A 22,217-nucleotide genomic window follows, 5' to 3' on the forward strand; every position below is an offset into this window, starting at 1 on the left:
GGGTAGACTTTCTGACTTTTACATTAACTTTTCTTGTAGTATGTTCTTTAAAACTTATCTTCAAATCTTACTGTAATGCAACAATGTGTGGGTGTGCTGAACAACACCCTGATACTCCCTTCAATTAAATCTATAGATATTTTGTTGCTGTATATCTCAATAGAGAACAAGCTAAAGTGTCCAAGTGATCACAGTTTTAACCCTTGTGTTGTCTTAGGGTCAAATTTGACCCGTTTTCAAAGTTTTTTATATCAGAAATATGGGTTTCTTACAACCAAATTGCCCAAAAACAACATGGATGCATGATGTATGGACGTTGGACGGAACCCATATAACAATCTTCGCAGGTACATTTAATGATTACTTTCATTGAATTTTGGGTGTTTTATTCAATTTTATAGCAATTGGAAGAAAAAAAATTAATGGTTTCAAAACAGTGTCAGACTAAAGTTTGACATAAAACAGTCTTTGATCCACTCAACATCCTCTGATCTTAAAACAATGAATAATTTTGGCTTTTTTAACTCAGAAATTGGGTATAATGTCATTTAAATTAGGTTTAATGACCATGAATTTAAAAAAAAGCGTTGAGAAAAGTGACAAAAACATGTTGTGAACTGTCAAAAACATTGGAAAAAGTGACATTTTCAATTTAGCCACATTCATGGTGGACTGGAAGACAACAATGAGGGTTAAGGTTCTTTAGTGTTTTCTATTTTCTTCTTTATACTTTCTTTATACATTATAATTCAGAGGGAAATATATTTTTTACTCAATTTGACAACTTCAGTTTATATTTTTTTGCAGATTCAGATTAATAATAATTAAAACAGTGCCTAGTCATTACATTTCTCCCCAAGAAACACAATGCAAACAAGCAATTAACTGTACTAAGCAAATTTTCACTTGACAAAAAAAACAATCTCATAACAAGGTCCACATAATTGGTGTTATTGCATGTCAACTGTTTTTTTAGTTGATGTACATATCATATTGAGGTGTAAATACTTAACACACCAGCTTTGCCTAATAACAGAAATAGTGGACCAAACAAGGATTATTCATATGATTCAGTAATTAGAAACAGGGCTGTGTGTTTTTATTCTGGCTAAACTGATGATGCAGCAGTAAATGCACCCTAGTAAAATTTACATTTCATGCTCGGGATAAAGGGAATTCACAAGAGGCTTTCTGCTGTCTTTGAAGTAGGCTGGCTACTGGTTCAGACTTTGAAATAAATGAGTAGATAACACTGGGGGGAAAGAAAACTGGTAAAAGATATTCCTTCAGAATCAGTTCCTGGTTAACAGAGTCAGAAATGCAGCTTTAAAGCCTGTTTAGTCAGTTTGGGGATATGTGACATGAAAACCTTGACTATTAAATTCTCCTTTAGTAGAAAACACTAGAGGGGAAGTTCAACCTCTTGATATAGTCGCAGGTTTTTAGGGCTGTGAAACTAACCCGAAGGTATCTTCATTTTTTGTTAATTCTGTCCATTTGCTTTAGTGTTGGCTGTAAGTGTAATAATTAGGGGGCCTGTCAAACTCAGTGGGTAGAAAACAGTGACAATACACCATTTGATTATGATCTAAATGTATTCTGAATCTGTAACATTTTTTAATCTTGTGATAGAATACATTATTGATCACATTTAGGATGAAGTCTTTAGTATTCAGGTACAAACTCCTTTTTTTCCCTAGTATTCTGCCCAACACTGGCTGTATCCTGCAATTGCAATATCCGTAGGGGTTGTTGACAAACATGTAAGCAAGCAGCGGGGGTCTATTTTCCAGAGGAAACTCAATTCATGTCCTGCAGTGATACAGATGCGAAGGGCATCAAAGCATGTGTGGTATGCAAAATCACTGCCAATGGTATATTTTACTTAGGTAGCGTGGTTATTCCAGATTCAGGGACAAATTAGGAGAGCCAACTACTGTAGATACTGACTGAGTTGCAGAACACTAAGGTTCTGTTCCCACCTTGCATTAACATCCATTCTGAGTGATCCGATCACTAGTGGACAGCTCTAAGTACATCTGTACACTTCCCACACCTTGTCTGCCGGAAATTAAAAGAAGAAATCAAAAGAACACAGACTGGGTCTTTTCCTTGGCGTGTTCCAGCTAAACCAAATCGCCCACCATGTTAGACGCACATGTAATAATTCTCTATGGTCTTTTCAAACGCGATTGTTGTTGAGTCGGTAGTCCTTCAGTGTGGCCTAGGACACATTTGCCACCACATGTGGCCATATGCCGCCCAGACCATCTCCGAATGTGGTCTGAGCGATCGGATCTCAATGCGTCCTCACTCCGACTTGGATGCATTCACACCTGTACTACCTGTCCACTTGTTATCGGATCACCTGAGATGCATCTTAATGCCAGGTGTGAACAGTTTATGCTAAGCTGAGTCAACTGACAGCAGTTTGCCCACCACACTCATCACATCTCATTGCATTGATTTTGATCAGTTGAAAAACCTTCATGCTCACATTCTCAGAGCTGATCTTAATTGCTGTTCTTACTGCTGCTGGATACTATGTGGGCGGCTGTGCACATGCACATTGCATTTTATCAGAATTGCCACAAATAGATTTCACTTGATAGAATGTTGCACTTAATAGGTGCAGAGGAATGGCCACATTGAAAATCCCATGTAATGTTGGAGTGACCTTGCTTCACCTCCGTGCATGGCTTGCATTTCGGATATCAGCAAAGCCACCTGGTGGGATGCTCCTAGAAAATAGAAAAGCTGGAGCAGCTTCTGGGTTTGTTATCAATATTCACTCAGATTGCAGCACTATGTAGAGTCAACCAAGATAAAATCACATCACATTTGCATGTCTCATTTGTCAGGCCATCGATGTACATTTATGATCAAGTTAATTGACACTACAGTACATTTTAAGGTAGGTTATATGTTCATAGGGAGTGTCAAGTTCAGAGCCTACATGCTAAACGTAATCCACTCAACATACTGGCATTCACTCTCAGTAAATTTGCTCACTCTTATCAGATCTGGTATAATATTGGCGGCCTCTAGAGCTTTGTTAGATATATTCAGAGTCTAAACATGATTAAAAGTGTCAACATTGTACATGCTGTAATTAATTCTCAAAAAAGCTGTTAATGTGAGCAGTATGACTGAAACACCTATTACTGCCATACAGATCATCATAGCAACAATTGGAGGTATTAATATAACATCCAACAAGAGGTTTAAGGTACACCTTTAAGGTATGGGAAGACTAAGAAGCTACTGTAGGGAAGAGTGACTCCCAAAAAAGATAGTTACAGAAGTCAAGCCGTGAAGTTATAAAAGCATGTATGACGGTTTCCAGATCTCTGAAAGAAAGATAAGGTTTTATTTTCTCTATTGACCTAATATGGAAGAAGCTGCTGCTGCTAATGACAAGACATTTTTTTCTTTATTTGGATTAAAAAATGACACCCATACTTCTGGCATGTGGAAGACAGATGCCCAAGAGAATTTACTATACCCCTAGATTAATTTCCAAGTGACAGGGAAGCTTAGCAGCAGTTTGTGCACTTATTCCAGGGCCCCATTTCAGGAAGGAGGTTTATCAAACTCTGAGTCTAACCCTGAACTCTGAGTTGATTCACTCTGAAATGGGAAACTCTGAGTTTTCGGTTCCAGAACAGCTGATTTGAGTTGGTTCAATCAACTCAGAGTAGGTTCACTCAGAGTTAAGCGCGTGCACCACCACTATAAAAAGGCAGCATGAATGGAGCCATGATACTACGATTCACCATGGTAACAACCGTAAACAAACTGGTCAGTGGAAATACTCATGCCACATACAGCAGTTTGAACTTAGATTTTTGATTAAAAAAGCAACACAGTGGCTGCTGCAAAAGAGAACATTTGCGTGGGAGAAAATTGCTGCAAGATTAAATGGGTAAATTCCAATATAGTGTATTAATTTCATATGTAATCAGAAGTATAATATCACTGGTGAAATGGTATTGAACCTATACAGTAATCTATTTCATTTAGGTGCAATCCTGCGGGCGAAAAAGTCCTAGGCCTACTAATCCAATTCTGAGGTTGCAGTACCATCATTAACTTTTAATTTCAAAGGGTTTACATCATTCACCTGCAATACTGTGGAACTCCTTTTTAATGGCTCTTACGTGTTTGTGTCCAGGGAACACTACAAAAACGTTTCAGAGCGAGTCACACTCTTCTGACGGTGCTTTGCTACAGTGGCTTTACTAATGTGCTCCGCATCACCACTGCACCACTGCATTTGCTAAAAAATGTAATGCGACACAAAGAATGTGCTGGGATGTAGAGCATGTCCACAATGGGTGACGTTAGTGATATGAGGATGGATAAGGTTATGTAGGCTACAACTGATTGACTGGGAAGAAAAATGATACCGCTCAAATAGGTAGGCTAGTATCTGGAAATGAAAATACATCTATAGTTGGGGCTTCAATATCATCTCCTGACGTATGTTTAACTCCCTGTAAAGTAATACAGCTTCTTCAACAACGGGATGGTTGACAAAAGGAAATGCCATGTTTTGAGAAAAAAAAACGTGTTATAGTCTGCCTAACACAGTTAATAAACCAACCCTGTTTTTTGTATTCATGCAGATAACAAACTGCGCTAAAATGCGCCTGATGATGATGATAATAATAATTATAATAATAATAAATTGAATTTATATAGCCCTTTTAATAGACTCAAAGTCGCTTTACAGGGGAGGTAGATTACAAAACAAAACAAAACAAGATTCAGGCACAGATGGAAAGGGAGGGGGGCGTTGGGCTACGGATAGGAAGAGGTGAAGATATGGGTCTTGAGGTGGGACTGGAAGATGGTGAGGGACTCAGAGGTGTGGATCTCTTGGGGGAGGGAGTTCCAGAGCCTGGGAGCTGCCCTGGAGAATGTTCTGTCCCCAAAACTGCGCAGGTTGGATTTTTGGATGGAGAGGAGACCAGCTGAGGTGGATCTGAGGGACCGTGAGGGTTGGTACGGGGAGAGGAGGTCAGTGAGGTATGAGGGGGCCAGATGGTGGAGGGCTTTGTAGGTGAGGACCAGGATTTTGTAGGCGATCCGGTGGGAGATAGGAAGCTAGTGGAGTTGTTTTAGGACTGGAGTGATGTGGTGCCAGGTTTTGGAGCGGGTGATGAGTCGGGCGGCTATGTTTTGGACTAGTTGGAGTCGGTTGATGTTGGTAGAGCTGATGCCGAGGAGAAGTGAGTTGCAGTAGTCCAGTCGGGAGGAGATGAAAGCATGAATGAGTCTTTCAGAAGCGGGGGGTGTGAGAGAGGGTCTGATTTTGGCAATGTTGCAGGTGAAAAGAGGTGAAAGAAGAAAGTTTTAATGACTTGACGGATGTGAGGCTTAAGGGAGAGGGTAGAATCAAAGATAATGCCAAGGTTGCGGGCCTGGGGAGATGGGGAGACGATGGTGCCGTCGATGGTGAGAGTGGGGTTATTGGTTTTGCTGAGTGTGGATTTGGAGCCTATGAGGAAGAATTCTATTTTATCGCTGTTGAATTTGAGGAAGTTGTTTTGCATCCAGGTTTTAATATCTGACAGACAGGAGTTGATGTGGGAGAGGGGAGGATTGTGGGGGGATTTGGTGCTGAGGTAGATCTGGGTGTCATCAGCATAGCAGTGGAAGTCCAGGTTGAAGTGGCGGAGTATCTGACCAAGAGGGAGGATGTAGATGAGGAAGAGGATGGGGCCGAGTGCGGAGCCTTGGGGAACACCTTGAGTGACTGTGGCTGTGGCAGTGGTGTGGTTATGGAGAGAGATGAAGTGGGATCTGTTGGATAGGTAGGAGTGGAGCCAGCTGAATGCAGTACCTTCAATACCGAGGTCTTTGAGTCTGGTGAGCAGGATGTTATGGCTCACGGTATCGAAGGCTGCACTCAGGTCGAGGAGGATGAGGATGTTGAGGGAACCGGTGTCAGCAGAGGTGAGGAGGATCGTTGAGGACTTTGAGGAGAGCGGTTTCAGTGCTGTGGAGGGGGCGAAAACCAGATTGGAGGGGTTTGAATTGGTTATTGGCATGAAGATGGGTTTGTAGTTGTGCGGCGACTATACATTCCAGGGTTTTAGACAGAAAGGGGAGGTTGGATATTGGGCGGTAGTTGTTGATACAGACTGAATGAATGAATGAGGAAATGAAAGAGCGCTGTGTCAGAGGGAGGAGACTGAAAGAAACTCGAGGTTTATTGAAGAAAACCTGCTCCCGACCAGGTTAGGTTCACAGACTCAGTTACCATAGTAACTGACTCTGAGGTTACCTCTCTTTCTGAAACGGGCTGGAGTTACACCTCTCTCTCAGGTTTGATTAACCTCCCTTTCTGAAACCAAAAACCCAGAGTTTCCCTCATCTCAGGGTTAACAAACTCAGAGTTTTCACTAAACCTGCTTTCTGAAAAGGACCCCTGGTCCTCTTTACGGATACAGGATATCATTTTGACACTTCACTCCTACAAAACTCCTACACTGGCCTTATGCCCAATGAATTGCCGTGAGGTTTATTTAAAAAGGTGGTTTAAACTAATCTGAGTACAAAAGGTGTAAGAAAAAAAATGAAAAGACAATTGAAGAACATCTAGAGGTAAAGTTCACAGCATGGCCCACAGCATCTCTGTTTAGGCTGAAGTCCCTTTTTATGTGTCAGGTGTTGAAATGCCCTTGTCACATTAAGTGGCAGATCTCAGGACACTTAACATTCTTCCCCACCCCCTCGGCAGATGCAGTGTTTTTAATGACATTGTCTGCTTCCTGTCAAGTCAGCTGGGGGCTGATATGGGGAAAGTCACCTGTGGAAGGACAGTGGAAAGAAAAAAAGAATGTCTTGAAGGGCAGCGCAGAAACTCTGCTGGGTTCTGACTTTACTCAGTGCTGCACTGTGCAGGGGAATCAGGGCTGACACTGCACTGCACAGACACTTAACCAAAAACACGTAGGGCTGTGCATTTTTCTGCCGGTGTGTTCTCTCCAATATTAACTTAGTGTTCTTTTAACTGGGCTCATAGGAATTATTCCATTGCATGATTGAATGGTTTATGAAAAACGTCCAAACATAAAAATCTTTTCATCTAAAAGTAGAAAATGTTAAGATAGTAAGTACTTAACAAGAAAATTGGCAAGAAAGGTAGGTGTGTGTGTGTGTGTGTGTGTGTGTGTGTGTGTGTGTGTGTGTGTGTGTGTGTGTGTGTGTGTGTGTGTGTGTGTGTGTGTGTGTGTGTGTGCGTGCATAGAGATGCTTGCACATGGCACCTACTTCATGATGCAGGTGTGCTTTGCTTGCTTAAACTCTGGTCAGCTTAATCTTCAATTCAAATGAATCTGCTCCCCTATGAATCTACTCCCCTCAGGCACTTGCCTTACCCCTTTCTGTCATTTCTTTTTCTCTTTAATTTCCTGTTGCTGGTCATTTTTCACATAGAATTTTCTACTAGGCTATGAATATGCCTGCCAAGGTAGGGCTGAAATCTGGGCACCAGGGGATGACAAGATGAGAGTGGTGGTGAGAATCCCCTATACAAAAGAGCTGACAAGTCTACCTCTATTTGGGGTTCTCTGCAGGTGAATGTATGGTTTCCCACACGCCAGTGACCGCATGTGGGTATTAATGATTAAAGGCTGCACTGAGATAGTGCCTCTTGGTGGTAAAATGGTAGAACTGTGCTCCTCAATAAAGTTGTCGAGAAAATTGAGAATGACGTGACATGTTCATTATTCATCAATGTGGAGCCATTGCCCTGCTTGTTAATTTGCATTCTACTTTTTTGCCCTATAACCTCAGTTGTTTTGGCTGTGTGTTGTAAAGTATATTGGCTGGGCATTATAATAAAAGGTTTACCAATCCTACACTGTTTCCCCTTCGTGGATGTAAACACCCTCAAATTTCACCCCAAATTCAAAAATACATATTTTACATATTTTTCCTCCTATTTATCAATCTAGATTGTTTTGGTGTGAGTTGCAGAGTGTTGGAGATATCAGCCATAGAGATGTCTGCCTTCTCTCCAATATAATGGAAGTAGATGGCACTCAGTTTATGGTGCTCAATGCCCAAAAAATAAATTTCAGACATGAACACTCTCGTCATAGATTGCCATTAATTGCAACAAATGAGGTTCATGCTCCATGGCTGAGCTGTAACTGTAGCTAACCAATACTGCTAGCTCACCTGAGCTAGCTACCGCTACAGCTTAGCCAAGGAGGATGCCATTAATGTTTACATCTGTTAGGAGCACGAGCCTCTCGTCCATGAGTACACTTCCTTCTGAGTGGTGATACGGTTGGCGGGTGTAGTTTGGTAGGAAGAAAATAGTTCTTAATGAAACTGCTCACAATCAGGTCTGTGGATTATCTTGACTACATCCAAGACTGGGTAACTCACACCAAAACAATCTAGATTAATAAATCACACTACAGGTAAGAGAAAAATTATGATTTTTTGATTTTGCAGTTTGATTATGATGAAACAACTAATTTATTTCAATTGGAGGCAGCCAAAACAAGCTCCAAAGCTAATACTGTTACCATATCACATTTTAAATTGATATATTGAACATTTAGGCTACATGTGCACATTTTTGACCCCGGTGAATGTAAGTCCAATAGTCACTCTCTTTTGAGCTCTGTTTTGCTTTGCACCAACTCCAGAGGGAAATATCTAGCTTTTTAGCTGCTAAATGCTCCACTTTGTTCAGCAGCTAGTTTGTTACTATGTCCGTCTGCTGTTGGTACTGGGCAGGTAGCAAGCATTTGGTTTTTGGAGCTTTTTCGCTGCCCTCTGTGGCTGAAAACACGAGGATGAGAGTGGTGAGAAGGAAGCAAAACAATAGGTTTCAGGCTGGAAAACAATGATCTGAAAGACGTTGAAAAGCTGTGTAGAGCTGAGGGGAACTGCAGAGTCGGATGATACTACTCAGTGGGTTCGTCACTACAGGCGACATCTTTCAAATACAATATAAAAGTATTGATTAATGCTTGTGTGAAATAGCCCTTTAACCTCATAGTCATTTTATTTCAAGTGGAATTTGCTTGTCTTCAGCTAAAACAATGCATAATGTGTCACTGCCCCTTATAGTGGAGTCGTTCTCAAAAAGTAGAGAAAAAGCAAAGCAATCAATTGAAAGATGACAGGTGACAGTGAGGAAGACATCACAATTGATTGTGTCCATTATGAGGAAAAGATCAACCCAGTGAATAAAATTGACTTAATTTTCTGTCAGAAATATTTTTGATCTGTGTATCAAAGTTACTGGCCTAAATCACTGAAGTGTTAAACTTGGGGGGGGCACTTTAGTGGTGGGATAGAGCGGTTTATCATCAGCATAACAGTGAAAGCTAATGTTATAATGTAACCTATCAGGAGTACATACAGAGAGAGTTAAAAAAGAACTGTAAATAGCCACTGTTTTCTCTGTGTGCTGATATTTACACTCAAATGACAGCTAAAATCTTAAAATGGGATTAGCATTATGAAACATTTTAAATACCTCATTTACAACATTTGGTTGTGTTATCGTGTTCTTGATGTGTGTTTTTTAGTTCTTTTTTACTCAAATGTTTTTTTTATTGAGCTACAGATTATTGTACAGACAGTGAATTAGTCAAGTCAGTGCTCGTTTTTTCAGAACAGTGAAAGTAAAGTTACAACTATTAATCTGTATACGTACAATATTCGTTACAGAAAAATAAAATTAACGCATACAGTGCAAGACCGAGAAAAAACAAACTAATAAAGAACGAGGGTAGAAATAAAGAAAATAAAAAATAACTGTTTTTAGTTTTCTTTTAGGAATTATTCAGAAGGCCCATCCATATAAAGTTACCCCTCTTATATATATATAGTATGTTTGATATTTTGTGATTCCTTTATTAATATCCAGGACATTCTTCATCTTCTTCTTCTCTGCAAACCCAATGTCCTCTGGAACAGGTATCACAGGAGATCTTATTACTGAGTTTGAAAATGGCAATCATTACAAGCTATTTTCAGTACTTAAGAGAAGCAATACGGTTCATATGATACTCTACTGCTTCAATTTTGTAATTATGATGGCAATCACCTCCTTTCTTTCTCTCTCTCTCTGCTGGTTTCACCTTGACTGGAATAAGGCTTCCAATAAAAGACAACAAATATTAACAAATTTTGGGAGATGAAATCAAGTCCATCAATCTCAACAAATATCCAATTTCTCTGTATCCGCAACACAATTGCTCTCAGCAACTCAGTGGCATTAATCTTTCTGATGGATCTTTTCTATCTTGACAATGTTCAGCATTGACAAATAGGAATTTGAATTAGATGGAAAAGTTATGCGGATTAAGAATATGCCATCTGTGGCGTAAGGTGGAAGTAGACTCCGCCAGAAGTGTTAATGATGGAAATATCACCTGACTCGCGACTTAAAGGTGCCCTGCCACACGTATTTCATTACTTTGTGGTAATGTCTGAAGTTCTTAAAACGAAAAGAATGTAATGTCCGCAACACTGCTTTAAACTCCCATATTTAATATAAAATGCAACGTTTCGACCCAACTGGGTCTTCTTCAGGCAAATGATGAACACATTTGATGAAGGGATATATGTAGGGCTCACATTCAGCTGACACACCATCTGGCTTCAATTAGTCTGATTAGGTGTGAGCGGCCCCCCCACCCATGACATTTTCATAGACGTCTTTTTAAAATACAATATATCCAAAGAAACACATGATGTTACAATGCACAAAACTGGAGAAAAAAAAAAAAAAAAAAAAAAAAAAATAAACATTCAAGAGGTAAACAATTCCATATAAAGTTACCACAAACAGTTAAGAAAATAATGAACATTACCCCACATATTCATAAAATCTGCTGCATTAGAACTTACACAAACAGATCTATCTACTGATGTCAAAATGTTGATAAGTACACAAAGACAGAAACAACACAGGTGTATAAAGGTGTACAAATGTCAATGTGACAGAGACTGTTCAGGTAAGTGTAGCATATGGTTAAGAGCAGTGCTAAAAACAATTAATTCAAGGAATTTATCAAAATAAAATGGTAAATAGTTGTGGTTTGCAGCTTTTCAAATGTAACCAATAGCGATTTTTCTATTTTATATCATTGTGCATTAAATTTAATAACTTTGGGTTTTAGAATCTTGGTCTAACAAAAATAAATTTAAAGACTTTACCTTGGGCATTTTTCACTTTTTGCTTTCCGATATTACATTCAGACTAATGAATTGCTGTAATTAATCAATACTTTTAATACTCCTCAGCCCTGGTTGGGAGGCCTATAAAACTGAGAGAAAAAGTGGTACCAAAGAGACATTGTGCTTTAATATGCATTACATAGCAAATATACAAGTAATAAACAGGTATGGCTTTTTTTTATTTATTATATAGGCTACATCAGACTTTGTCAGCACTTCTGGACATTTTTTTCTTGTTTTTTTCGTGTTAAAAGTGATTTTTATTCCAGTCTAAAATCCCAATACAAAACTGCCCAAATGTTTGAGTTTTTCCTGATTATGTCTTTTCACAATAGCTGTTGCTATGGAAATGTGTTGAAATGTGATGACTCTAAGGGACTCAAACAATGTAGTTTCAGACTACATGATGTTAGCTACAGCTCTAAAAGTTACATCATGTTAGAAGATCATGCAAAAGTTCATAACAATTTAGTTTGGTTGTTCTGACTTAGAGCCCACAATGTTGATTTAATGTAATAATGCCAAGGTCAGAGTATTTTTTTTAAACATTTCGTCCAGTCAACAAACTATATTAGTTTTTTTCATGATTTCATCTTTGTGCAAAAAATAGAGGAACAAAAACTCTAAAGGTGCTGACACACCAAGCCGATTTTCGGCCGTTAAGACAGTCTGGCGAGGTCAGTGACTCGAATATGTTCAGTGTGTCCCGTGCCGTCGTCAGTCTGGGGGGCTGTTGGCGTTCATTTTGGCCGACCTGACATGTTCGGTCGGCGGCAGGGCAGTAGGGACTCACCCGGAAATGGGGAGCGGAATGAGATGACTAGAGTCTCTCAAAATCTGATGAAAATCTTTTAAACTGACCTTTGTTGACCTGAAATGAAGACCGATTCAGCAACTGCATGGCCTATTTCTCGCTTAAAATGTTTTCAGAAACACGCTTCAGTGAACTATTTTAGTACAATATGGGATCGTATTCTGAACGGCCGCCATGACATTCTGGCTTTGAATTTCCGGAGAAAAACAAACCATGTGACGCGTTCGTCCGATCAGCTGCCGGTTCTCATTTCTTGGGCAACATTCCAGATTAGTGCCGCCTGCTGTTATAGAGATGTATTACGTCTCATCGCCTCTCGTCTTTTTGGTCTGTTCTGTGACACTTTTGGACCTCTGGGACGCGACTGATCATCTCGACTGGCTTTTCTGCCGAGGGTCGGCCGTCTGGTAGGTGTGTCAGCTCCCTAAAGCCGAGAGATCACATGTTCCAAAGCTGCCACATTTAATGGATGAGTTTAAATTCACATCCACTACTCTGCTGCCGAAAAATTAAACATCTAGATGGAAGAACAAGCAATTATATGTTTCAGCCAGTAACACCTGAACAATACCATTTTTTTTTTATGCTTAAAGCTTGAGCTTGAGCTACAAACTTGCATACATACCTGCTTGTACGAACTCTAGACCACACCTAATTGTTCTCTTTTGTGCCACTATCAGGCAGGTGAACCTTTTCTAAATTAATTTTTCTTGCTACCTGACACATTCATGTAACCATTTGGGTAAGCGCATAAATGAAATCGACAGCAAGGACAGGAAGCACAACCATAGACATGTAATCCTAGAGCAGTGGAATTTGATTCTCAAAGTGTGCCAGCATAGACTTACTTCCATAATGTTTTAAACATGTCCTGTGCACTGAGAAGCCCTCAGCCAGAGAAGACAGAAAGTGGAGGGTTGAGGAGGAACAGAAAGAGAATGATCGAGTGAAATATGTTTCGATTTTCATTTCGTGCATAATCAGTGAGGCTGTCTGTCTATACTGATGCACTTAAGCTACAGGGCTGTTAAGCTATGTGCTATGTATTACAAATGCAACATTAAGCAGCTATACCCTCACACTTTCATCAATAAGTGAGCAACTGGTTGGAGCTTTCAGGTGCATGTACATAAATCATACTCAATAGACTTCATAACCCATATTTGATTTAGTATTTTCATATTTGGTCATAAAGCCTTTGCCTAAAGAAATCCCAGCACATAGTCATTGATGTAGTCAGGGCACTCTGCATCTGCACATTCTAAGCAGCTGCTCAGTTAGTAATGGTTAAGTCAGCACCTACACTGCCTCAAATGAAACTACAATTCAAGGACATCACAAATTCAGCTGGCCTGGTGAAAGATGTAGAGAGATGAACTTATAACTAACTTATTTCCATAATGGTGTGTCCATAGGACATCTGGTCATTTACTGCCTGCCCCTCAGGTTCAATCAGATGTAAAAAACAATTCAGTGGCTGAAGTCAGACTGCAACATATCCGGTGTCTTTATTTAGTGTAACCTATATGCTATAGCTTCACAACATGCAGCTGGTAAAGTTTCATTTCAGTTTTTACTTACAAAGCTTAGTGTAAGCTCATTCAGAAAGACTTTTATGCTTAACATTTTCTCTCTCTCTCTCCCAACCTAATCAGCTGACTCTTGGCGCTCACTTTTCCAGTTAAACCAACCAGATTTTGCTGCAAGCTATTGCATTGTTACATTTAAACTTTAAATCTGTTCTCCTCTCTGCTGCTGTCAGTTGTCATTTCATGCAAAATCAATGTTCCACCTCATTCTCATCGGGGGGATATTCCTGAATATCCATGGCCTCTATACCCCTTATAAATTTAACATTGCAAAGGAGTCTAATTACCAAAGACTCTAACATATCAACCTATTATGCACCATGTTAATTAAACATATTTCACCCTTAAATGAAGTCTCCCCTGATTGAACTAAGAAAGATATTAGCTAACAAAGGTAAAGTGAGCATTCATGTGAATTATCTGAAAAACAAAGATGGAAGCATCAATATGCATAGGAATGTATTAGGATATGTAAATACATTCATTTGTAAAATAGATATGAGGTAGTCATTTACGAGAAATACAACTTAACATTAAAGGTCCCATATTATAAAAAGTGAATCTTTATTTTATTATAAAGCAGGTCAGGTGCAATTATCAAAACGCTCAATCCACAGAGAAATGCACACAGCCCGTATTCAGAAACTGTGCCTTTTAAACGAGCCGCTAGGACTTCTGTACGGTTGTGATGTCACAACTGTACTATTTTAGACGGAACGCATAGCTCCTATGGCACCATTTTGATGCTACCAAGCAATCACCTCCCATTAGCATTCCATTGACTGCCATTCATTTTGGCGCCACTTTGACAGCAAATAACTTTACATCCGAAGCGTTTAAAGACTCTATTTTTCCATTGTTTATTTCTAAAGAAACATGACAATGTATAAAAGGCTTTGCAACTCACGTTATGGCTCCGTAGTAGACGTTTTTGTAAAAATAGGCTAACGATTGTGTCATAACCACGCGACTTACTGTTGTATAGTAGAAGAATTACTGTATAGTACAGGAGAAGCTCGCAGGCAGTTTCGACTTACATTCGCTGTTTAAGTTTAATTACTAATGTTAACTAGCTTTTTAGCAATAATTAGCCTGTGCCCATGTTATCTCCTTACATATATCTACGTCTTCAAGCTCAGTTGGAGGCTGCACAGTAATGCTCTGCGCTCACTGGAAATGTGCTTCTAATATCCTTCACTGGTCTCCGTTCAGAGCAACGGGGTCTGTTGGTCCAGTTTATATACTGTCTATGATTTTAGGTAGTACAGTGCCATTCAACACGTTTTTTTAACATTAAAGCATGTAAACATGTTCTAGTAGAAACCCAAAATACAAGTATGAACCTGAAATGAATGTGGGACCTTTAATTTGACCAGCCTTCTTTGTGTGTTTTTGGGCCTTTCATGATTATCCTTCTTTGTGCATCCATTTAATGAGGTGTTTTGAGCTCAATCCAGCCTTGGAGAGGATCAAAATTGTAACCTCATTTGCATGAGGTGTTGTTAATTGGGCACAATGTTGCATAGTGGTTTGTGCCTTTCTCAGTACATGCAAACCCAGGAGTTCAGTTTCTTCTCCATCATTAATCAGATCCTTTACTTAAGTAGAAGTTCTAATACCACACTGTAAAAATACTCTGTTACAAGTAAAAGTCCTTCATTAAAAAAGCTACTTAAGTAAAAGTATGTAAGTATCATCAGGAAAATGTACTAAAAGTAAAAGTACTCAATGCAGAATTTCTTTTTCATTTTAGAAACTGGAAACGATCAAAACAGTTCTGATAATTGAAAAATTATTATTGAAAATAAACTGATAAATGTTTAATCGGCTAATCATTTCAGCTGTAGCAAACTGACGGCCTGTATATTGGTAGTTAGTTTAATTTATAATAAAACATTGTATTTTATAAGCTAAATGTGTTTTGTGTGCAAAAAATATTAATTTGTAAAGTAGTAACTAAAGCCGTCAGAGGAATGTAGTAGAGTAAAAAGTACAATATTTCCCTCTGAAATGTAGTGGAGTAGAAGTAGAAAGTGGCATGAAAAGAATAGACTCAAGTAAAGCACAAGTATCTCAAATTTGTACTTAAGTACAGTACTTGAGTAAATGTACTTAGTTACATTCCACCACTGATTAGGATTATGGCTATATGATGACCTACATTTTTGCTGCACTGTTCAGACGTTTGGAAGAAGGAGGGCTTCAGTGATTGTGAAAGGAGGCAAAGACATGACATTCTTTTTTTTTTAAGATTCTTTTTTGGGCATTTTTAGGCACCCCCTCTACCAACTGAGCTATCCGTGTGCCCCCCCAGACATGACATTCTGGTGTAGATGATGTTCATTCTTTATACTTATGATGTCGGCTGCTTAAGATTTCTCCTGACTATGGCAAGAATCTTCCAATAAACTTTCATCCTCTTAAGAGAGGAAAAGCTTTGCCTCAGAGAGCTCTTATAGATCACAATTCATACGATGTGCGATTACACACCACATCTTTGCAAAGGTGAAAAACTAGAACACTTTGAGGCAACCTCGTTAAAAAGAAGGAATCAGGTTTAAAAAGCCACAGGGGTCCTTAGTTCTTTCATATGACGTAAGGTGGCTCACATTAGACAGAGAAAAAACACATGGAGTAAAATGTGGAAGTGATGGAAACCTTAGGAGTATAATCTCTGTGGCAAATACTTTTCCTTTGTTACATTTCAAGGTATTTAACTACAATTTGTGTCAGTGAAGAGTGTGATTGTCTAGGCAAGGCTACATCAGTAAGAGCATATCTCTTAGTAAGAGGGAGCCAATTGTGCCAATGTAAACCTCTCTTTTCTGACAGCTGACAGGACTGTTGATCACAGATGCCATTCACGATTCTCAACTTTGTGTTTGCTGCTCATTAGTATTCTGGATAACTGTTTGAGGAGCAGTAGAAACCAAAGAGTAACAGGGTCCTGATAAATGTATGGGTATTTTCTCGGTAACACATCAGAGTTCTGAATTTTATCAATGTGACCATCTGACTTTACTCTTAGACAAAACAACTCAAGTATCCTATTGAAGATGCCATAAATCAGTGGTTCACAATCTTTTTTTGTCTGACATACCCCAACAACCCAAGAGTAAATGTGTTATTGAACACTATTAATTATACGAAGTGGATATTGTTACAAACATTTTTATGGAGTTGAACTGTCAGTGCTAGGTCAGTTTGGTCAAACTTGCATTCATACAATTACCACTTAGAGTGGAACATTTAAACTATTTATCCGTTAGCCTACTTTTAGCTTGTTCACCATTTATCCATGAGGCTATGCCTTTAGCTTTTTTGCCATGTATCCATTTATTTTAGCTAAATGTTTAACACGTTTCTATTACTTTTAGCTAAAATCTTTTTGGATCTCGATTTCAGTCATCCTTTTGTCAGATCTGTGAGCGATACAATTTTAACCAGCGTCTTTTATCTATTCTCTAACTTCCCTCTTTTAAACATTATCTGGAGGTACTCTTTTTATTATAGCCTAGCTGTTTTGTAATTGTCCGTTGGTAATTTAAGTTTAGTGCTACTGCTAAGCAAACTAGCCACTATACTAGCTGCCTGAGGCTAATGTGTTGCTAAATACAACATTCTAAATGAATTACTTTACTGTTGGGGGAACTATTAAGTGTTTTACTCTTTATTTTTACACATGTGGACTCTGTTTGTTAACTAGAGTTATTACTGTGCTATATTTTCCCGTGTGGACGTCACTGGTGCATTGGCGCTCATGCATTTTCTCAATTGCTTACAGGAAACACTTCAAAGTCCAGCTTTGTATCTTCAGCTTTTATTAATGTGTTTGGCTCGCTGTGTAGTTGCCTACATGCATAGTGAGGACAGAAAAAAAAGCTACTGAAAGCAATTATTCAAATGGACAATGTCCTTGTATGCCCATATCTCATAAATGCAATTCTGTTTGGCAACTCACCGTCAAACTCAGTGCTAACCAGCACCTGAGTGCATTTTTAATTGCATGTCATTATTGGAAAAGGAATCACATACTGATAAGGCAACATTTGCTGATGAATAACTGAAGCTTGTTTTGAGGCTGTTCAAGTTCATTTTAATGCTGTGAGAAACCAAACAAAAACAGAACATTGCTTGGTTGATAGGAAAGACGTTGATAGTATGCTTTGAAAGATGTTCGCCAATAATGTGAAGAATATGTTCTGTCTGTAAGATTAAAACATACATACTTATGATCAGTGAATACAATGACTAGATGTTTTCCTTATAGGCAAAATTATAATTCAAACGGAAAGATGTTTTTGTATTATTCATGTTTTCCAGAATATTAACAGTATTTAAATTCAGAAGCATCATCGTCCTGACGTACAGAACGACTTTACAAAACTGATGATATTAGTTATCTGAATAATGTGCATAGATGCTTTACATTTCATTTCATGTTTGTTAACAGTAAAATAACTATTTACTGAAGTTGTATTAACTATCAATTTAGTAGTGATGGTTATTATAAAGTGTTACCATTACATTTTGTAGTGAGTATTTCTGTTGAACATGGTTATTACACTGGTGACATAACGGCTGTTTATTTCATGGCAACACAAAAATATCCATCCTAGACCATTCCTAATGTCATCGGGTGGAGCATTTCATCAAGCTTTCAGGGTTTTGAAAATAAGTTTTCTTTCTCCTTGAAACACAGAGGCCCGGGGAATATCTATTAGGCCCTTAATTGATTGCAAACTCATGGTCTGAGTCACATCTCAATCTTTCCAGCTTTATCTCGCCCTGCCCTCTTCCATTCTGGCTCATTGGTGTGCACAGTGGTTCATAACATGCATGGCTGTGGCTGGTTATGTGGAGAGTGAAGAGCAATAATTTAAGCATTAGACAAAGAAGGATTTAAATAAGACCAGTGAGTTCACAAGGGCACACACAAAATGAGGAGGTGTGGACGCAATTGTTATTAATAGTTTTTTTGGAGAAAGATGAACAAATGACATACAGGCACAGACATTTACAGTTTTTTTCTGAATTGCTAAAACACTAAACCCCATACTCTGAACCAAATGCTCAGTAGCCTAAACCCATTTCGAATCAGTCACTCTCCTTGCCAAACTCTAAACACAATTATCGCTCGTTAAAACACATTTCACACTGTGATGCACTTGTATTGCAAAATGGTTAACACGGGCAGCAAAAGTTAAAGGTGCAGTAGGTAAGAATTATAAAACTAACTTTCTGTCATATTTGCTGAAACTGACCCTATGTTTGAGTAGAACTACATGAAGCAGGTAATTAAAAAAAAAAATCTGGCTCCTCTGGAACCACCCACAGCCTGTAGTGTGATTTGCAAAAATCCACAACTCCCTGTTCAGATTCACCAATCAGGGCCGGGGGGGGGGGGGGGGTGTCTAACTGTGTGTCAATCACTGCTCAAGCACACGCATTCATTCTCCCTTGTGGGGGGAGGGGCTTAGGAGACCGTTTTGGGCATTAGCAGAAAAGGGGGAGGGACTGAGAAGTTGTCAATGTTCAAATTTGTTGGCTAAGTCCTGGATCTTCACAATCCTACCTACAGCACCTTTAAATACAACTACAACACAGTTGTCATTGTTTACACACAACGATTCAAAATTGTACACACGTTTCTGTGATCAAACCAATTGTAGAGAATATAAGCCAGTTCGGAGTGCACAGGTGGCACAGGAGCATTGAATGTTGATGTTTGATTTTGCAGTTTCACAATATTTTTCAGTGTACTGACATGAGCTTTTTATTTTGTTGTCTTTGTTCTTTGGCATTTTGCAGTCAGACTACTGTATTGTTCTACAAGTGCCTACAGTAATACCGTATACAGACATTCAATATTGTATTACTTGTACTACTTGCAGTGTACAAGATATTCACTGTACAAGTTGTGATATACTTAAGTTTTCATTGCAAAATGTGTTTACTATATGAAATACTGTAAAAAATCTGTAACTACATGCCCTAGACACTGTTCTCTACTGTATTTAGTTATCGACTGGCTCTGTGTATGATCTGAAAGCATTGTTTGATTTTGCCAGCAGAGTCAGGGTTTTTGTGAACATAGCCTACTATAGTTTGAGAATTTAGTTTTGTGTTTACAGTTTTGAGAAAATGTGTGAGGGTTTCAAGAAATAGGTCTTAGCAATAAAAAAAAACTGAAGAGAGTTAAAAAAAAAAAACTTGATATTTAATAGCGCTGACATAACATAAACGCTATATGTATTCATTTCAGTGGCTAAAAAAGGCTGAATAATATCTGTATAGTATGAAAACGGTTTTTGATCCTATTTTATTCTTTTTGCATGTTGCCCAGTGAGCATTTTTGTGATGTGCCGGTGAAAAGTCTATCGGGCATCATGGAAGAGAGAGTGACAGAAAAGAGATGTGAGAGCAAAAGTGATGAAAGAGAAGGAAAGGGGACAGTGTGAAGTGATGGGGGAGAGAGAGAGAGAGAGAGAGAGATATGAGGCACAGAAAGCTGGACTGAGATAAGAGATGAAGAGGGAGGAAGAAATAAAGGGATTGAAAGCAACTGTTTATTATATTAGTCACAAGTCTCTGCCACAACTAACTCCAGCGCATACATACAGTATACGGTACATCCACTAAAGCTCTGTCACAGGAAGTTATATAGACTTTTTACATCCAATCTGACTGATTTTTACATTTACATTTTAATTGTATATGCTTTTTGTTGGTATACATTGGATGTGTTTGAGTGTTTAATTGTTTGTATTGCATTTACAGATCTTGTTCATGTGTAGTAAGGCCAGAAGATAGAGATGATCTGATTTGCTTGATTAATTCAATCCTATGTTTACTGATTGGGTTCTGATTTATAGGTTTTTGGTAATATTTTCATTTTCACGTATAGAAAACATCATCCTTTGCCACACTAATTAGGGATTTGGAACATCTTTGGGATCCCTGTGATTAAATGTGCACCCTAGACCAGATGTTTCTTGAGCCAATGCCTCCATCATCATTGTAGTTTTTAATGTTTATTCCCATCAGTGATGCTAAGAATGATACCAGCATCTTGCATAATGTAAAAATTAAATAAATAAAACATGTTATAGTCCAAAGTCCAACCAATTTGAAATGGCAGATGGAGAATTCTGTTAAACAAACAGGCCAAAAGCAGATGTTATGATATTTGTTGAGGTGTTTATGATTGGCTTCATGCCTTTCAGTGTGCAGCTAAAACCAAAGCAGCGTGAGATCTGACATAATAAGGTTATGCGTTCCAGTTAGTGTGTAGATTAGGCTGCAGCAGCTGATTGTCACTTTTATGCTGTAGACTTTTACATGATTCAATTTGAAATTCAGGTTTATTGAAACATATTGCAAATAATAAACCGGTGAGAAGAACTCAACATCCCAAACAGAAGTCTCTCATGTGAAATAACGAAAACTTAGTGTTCATGTAGAATTTCACTACTCACAGAGAGAAGCTGTTGAAGAAAATAGGTTTTCAAGACCTTTTTAAGATTTGCTGCTAAGATAAAACAGTGTCAAATTTACAATCTATGCATTTCTCATGCTGTGATAATCAGCCAGTATGTCATCTGCTTTCCCAGAAAAAAACTACAAAGAAGAACAACACTGATGAAGACTGAGAGATGTAAAGGGTGCTCATTCATGCAGGCAGGACAAGTCAGCAGTTTAATGGAATTGTGCAACTGCAAAATGTAACAAGCTCATTCATTTTCAGTCTGGGAAGGCAGACTGTTCAGTAGGTGCATTTCAGTGGCAAAATTAACTCTTGTGATAGTCTTTCACGGTTGTGTTGATGTCACAGTCAGTGGAGTCAGTAAAGTCTTTATTTCTAGAAAACCAGCCCTGCCATCTCATTCTTTTATTTGTGTGTAGAAAAAAGTGTAAAAAAAACAACATGATTATGCTTTTTGTTCAGACACACCGGTGCATGTTGTGCTGCTGGTCTGTATTTCTGTTAAACGCTAATTGATGTGCCCATTCCAAGTGTTTGTAAACATCTGTAAATTTGAATGAATTAGAATGTCACATGAATAGATCATGAATCTCACTTTGTTTTGCTGCAATGATTGCTGTAGTACTGATGCAGGTTTGCACATACTGTTAATGCTGAAATCCCTACTTTGTATTAGTTAGTTTTTTCATGTTTAATATTTCCAACTTGTTGGTCTGAGAATGCTTATTTTCCGTTACTTAACTTAATCCTTTTTCGGGTCACAGGGGGCAGTAACCAATTCCAGCATGAGGCTGGGAGACATTGTGCACAGACTACCTGTTTAAACTGATACTCATATTAATACCTACAAACCTGACCTCTATGTGTTTTGAATGTAGGAGGAAACTATAATTTACCCTCTGCAACCCAATTTCATTAAAGGTTCATCTGATCTCTGACCTAATCCATGTGATTTGGCTTATACATTATGGTTCTCATACGGGCCACAAAATCTCTTGCACTGGCTGATAGATTGTGTGTTTCGCTGGTACAGTGCTGCGCTGATGTAAGCCATGAAAGAAGTGTGCCTCTCACAGGTCATTCAGTGACCCAGCTCCAGGCGATAAAA

Source organism: Perca flavescens, chromosome 21 (assembly GCF_004354835.1).
Source record: "Perca flavescens isolate YP-PL-M2 chromosome 21, PFLA_1.0, whole genome shotgun sequence".
In the NCBI taxonomy this organism is placed as follows: Eukaryota; Metazoa; Chordata; class Actinopteri; order Perciformes; family Percidae; genus Perca; species Perca flavescens.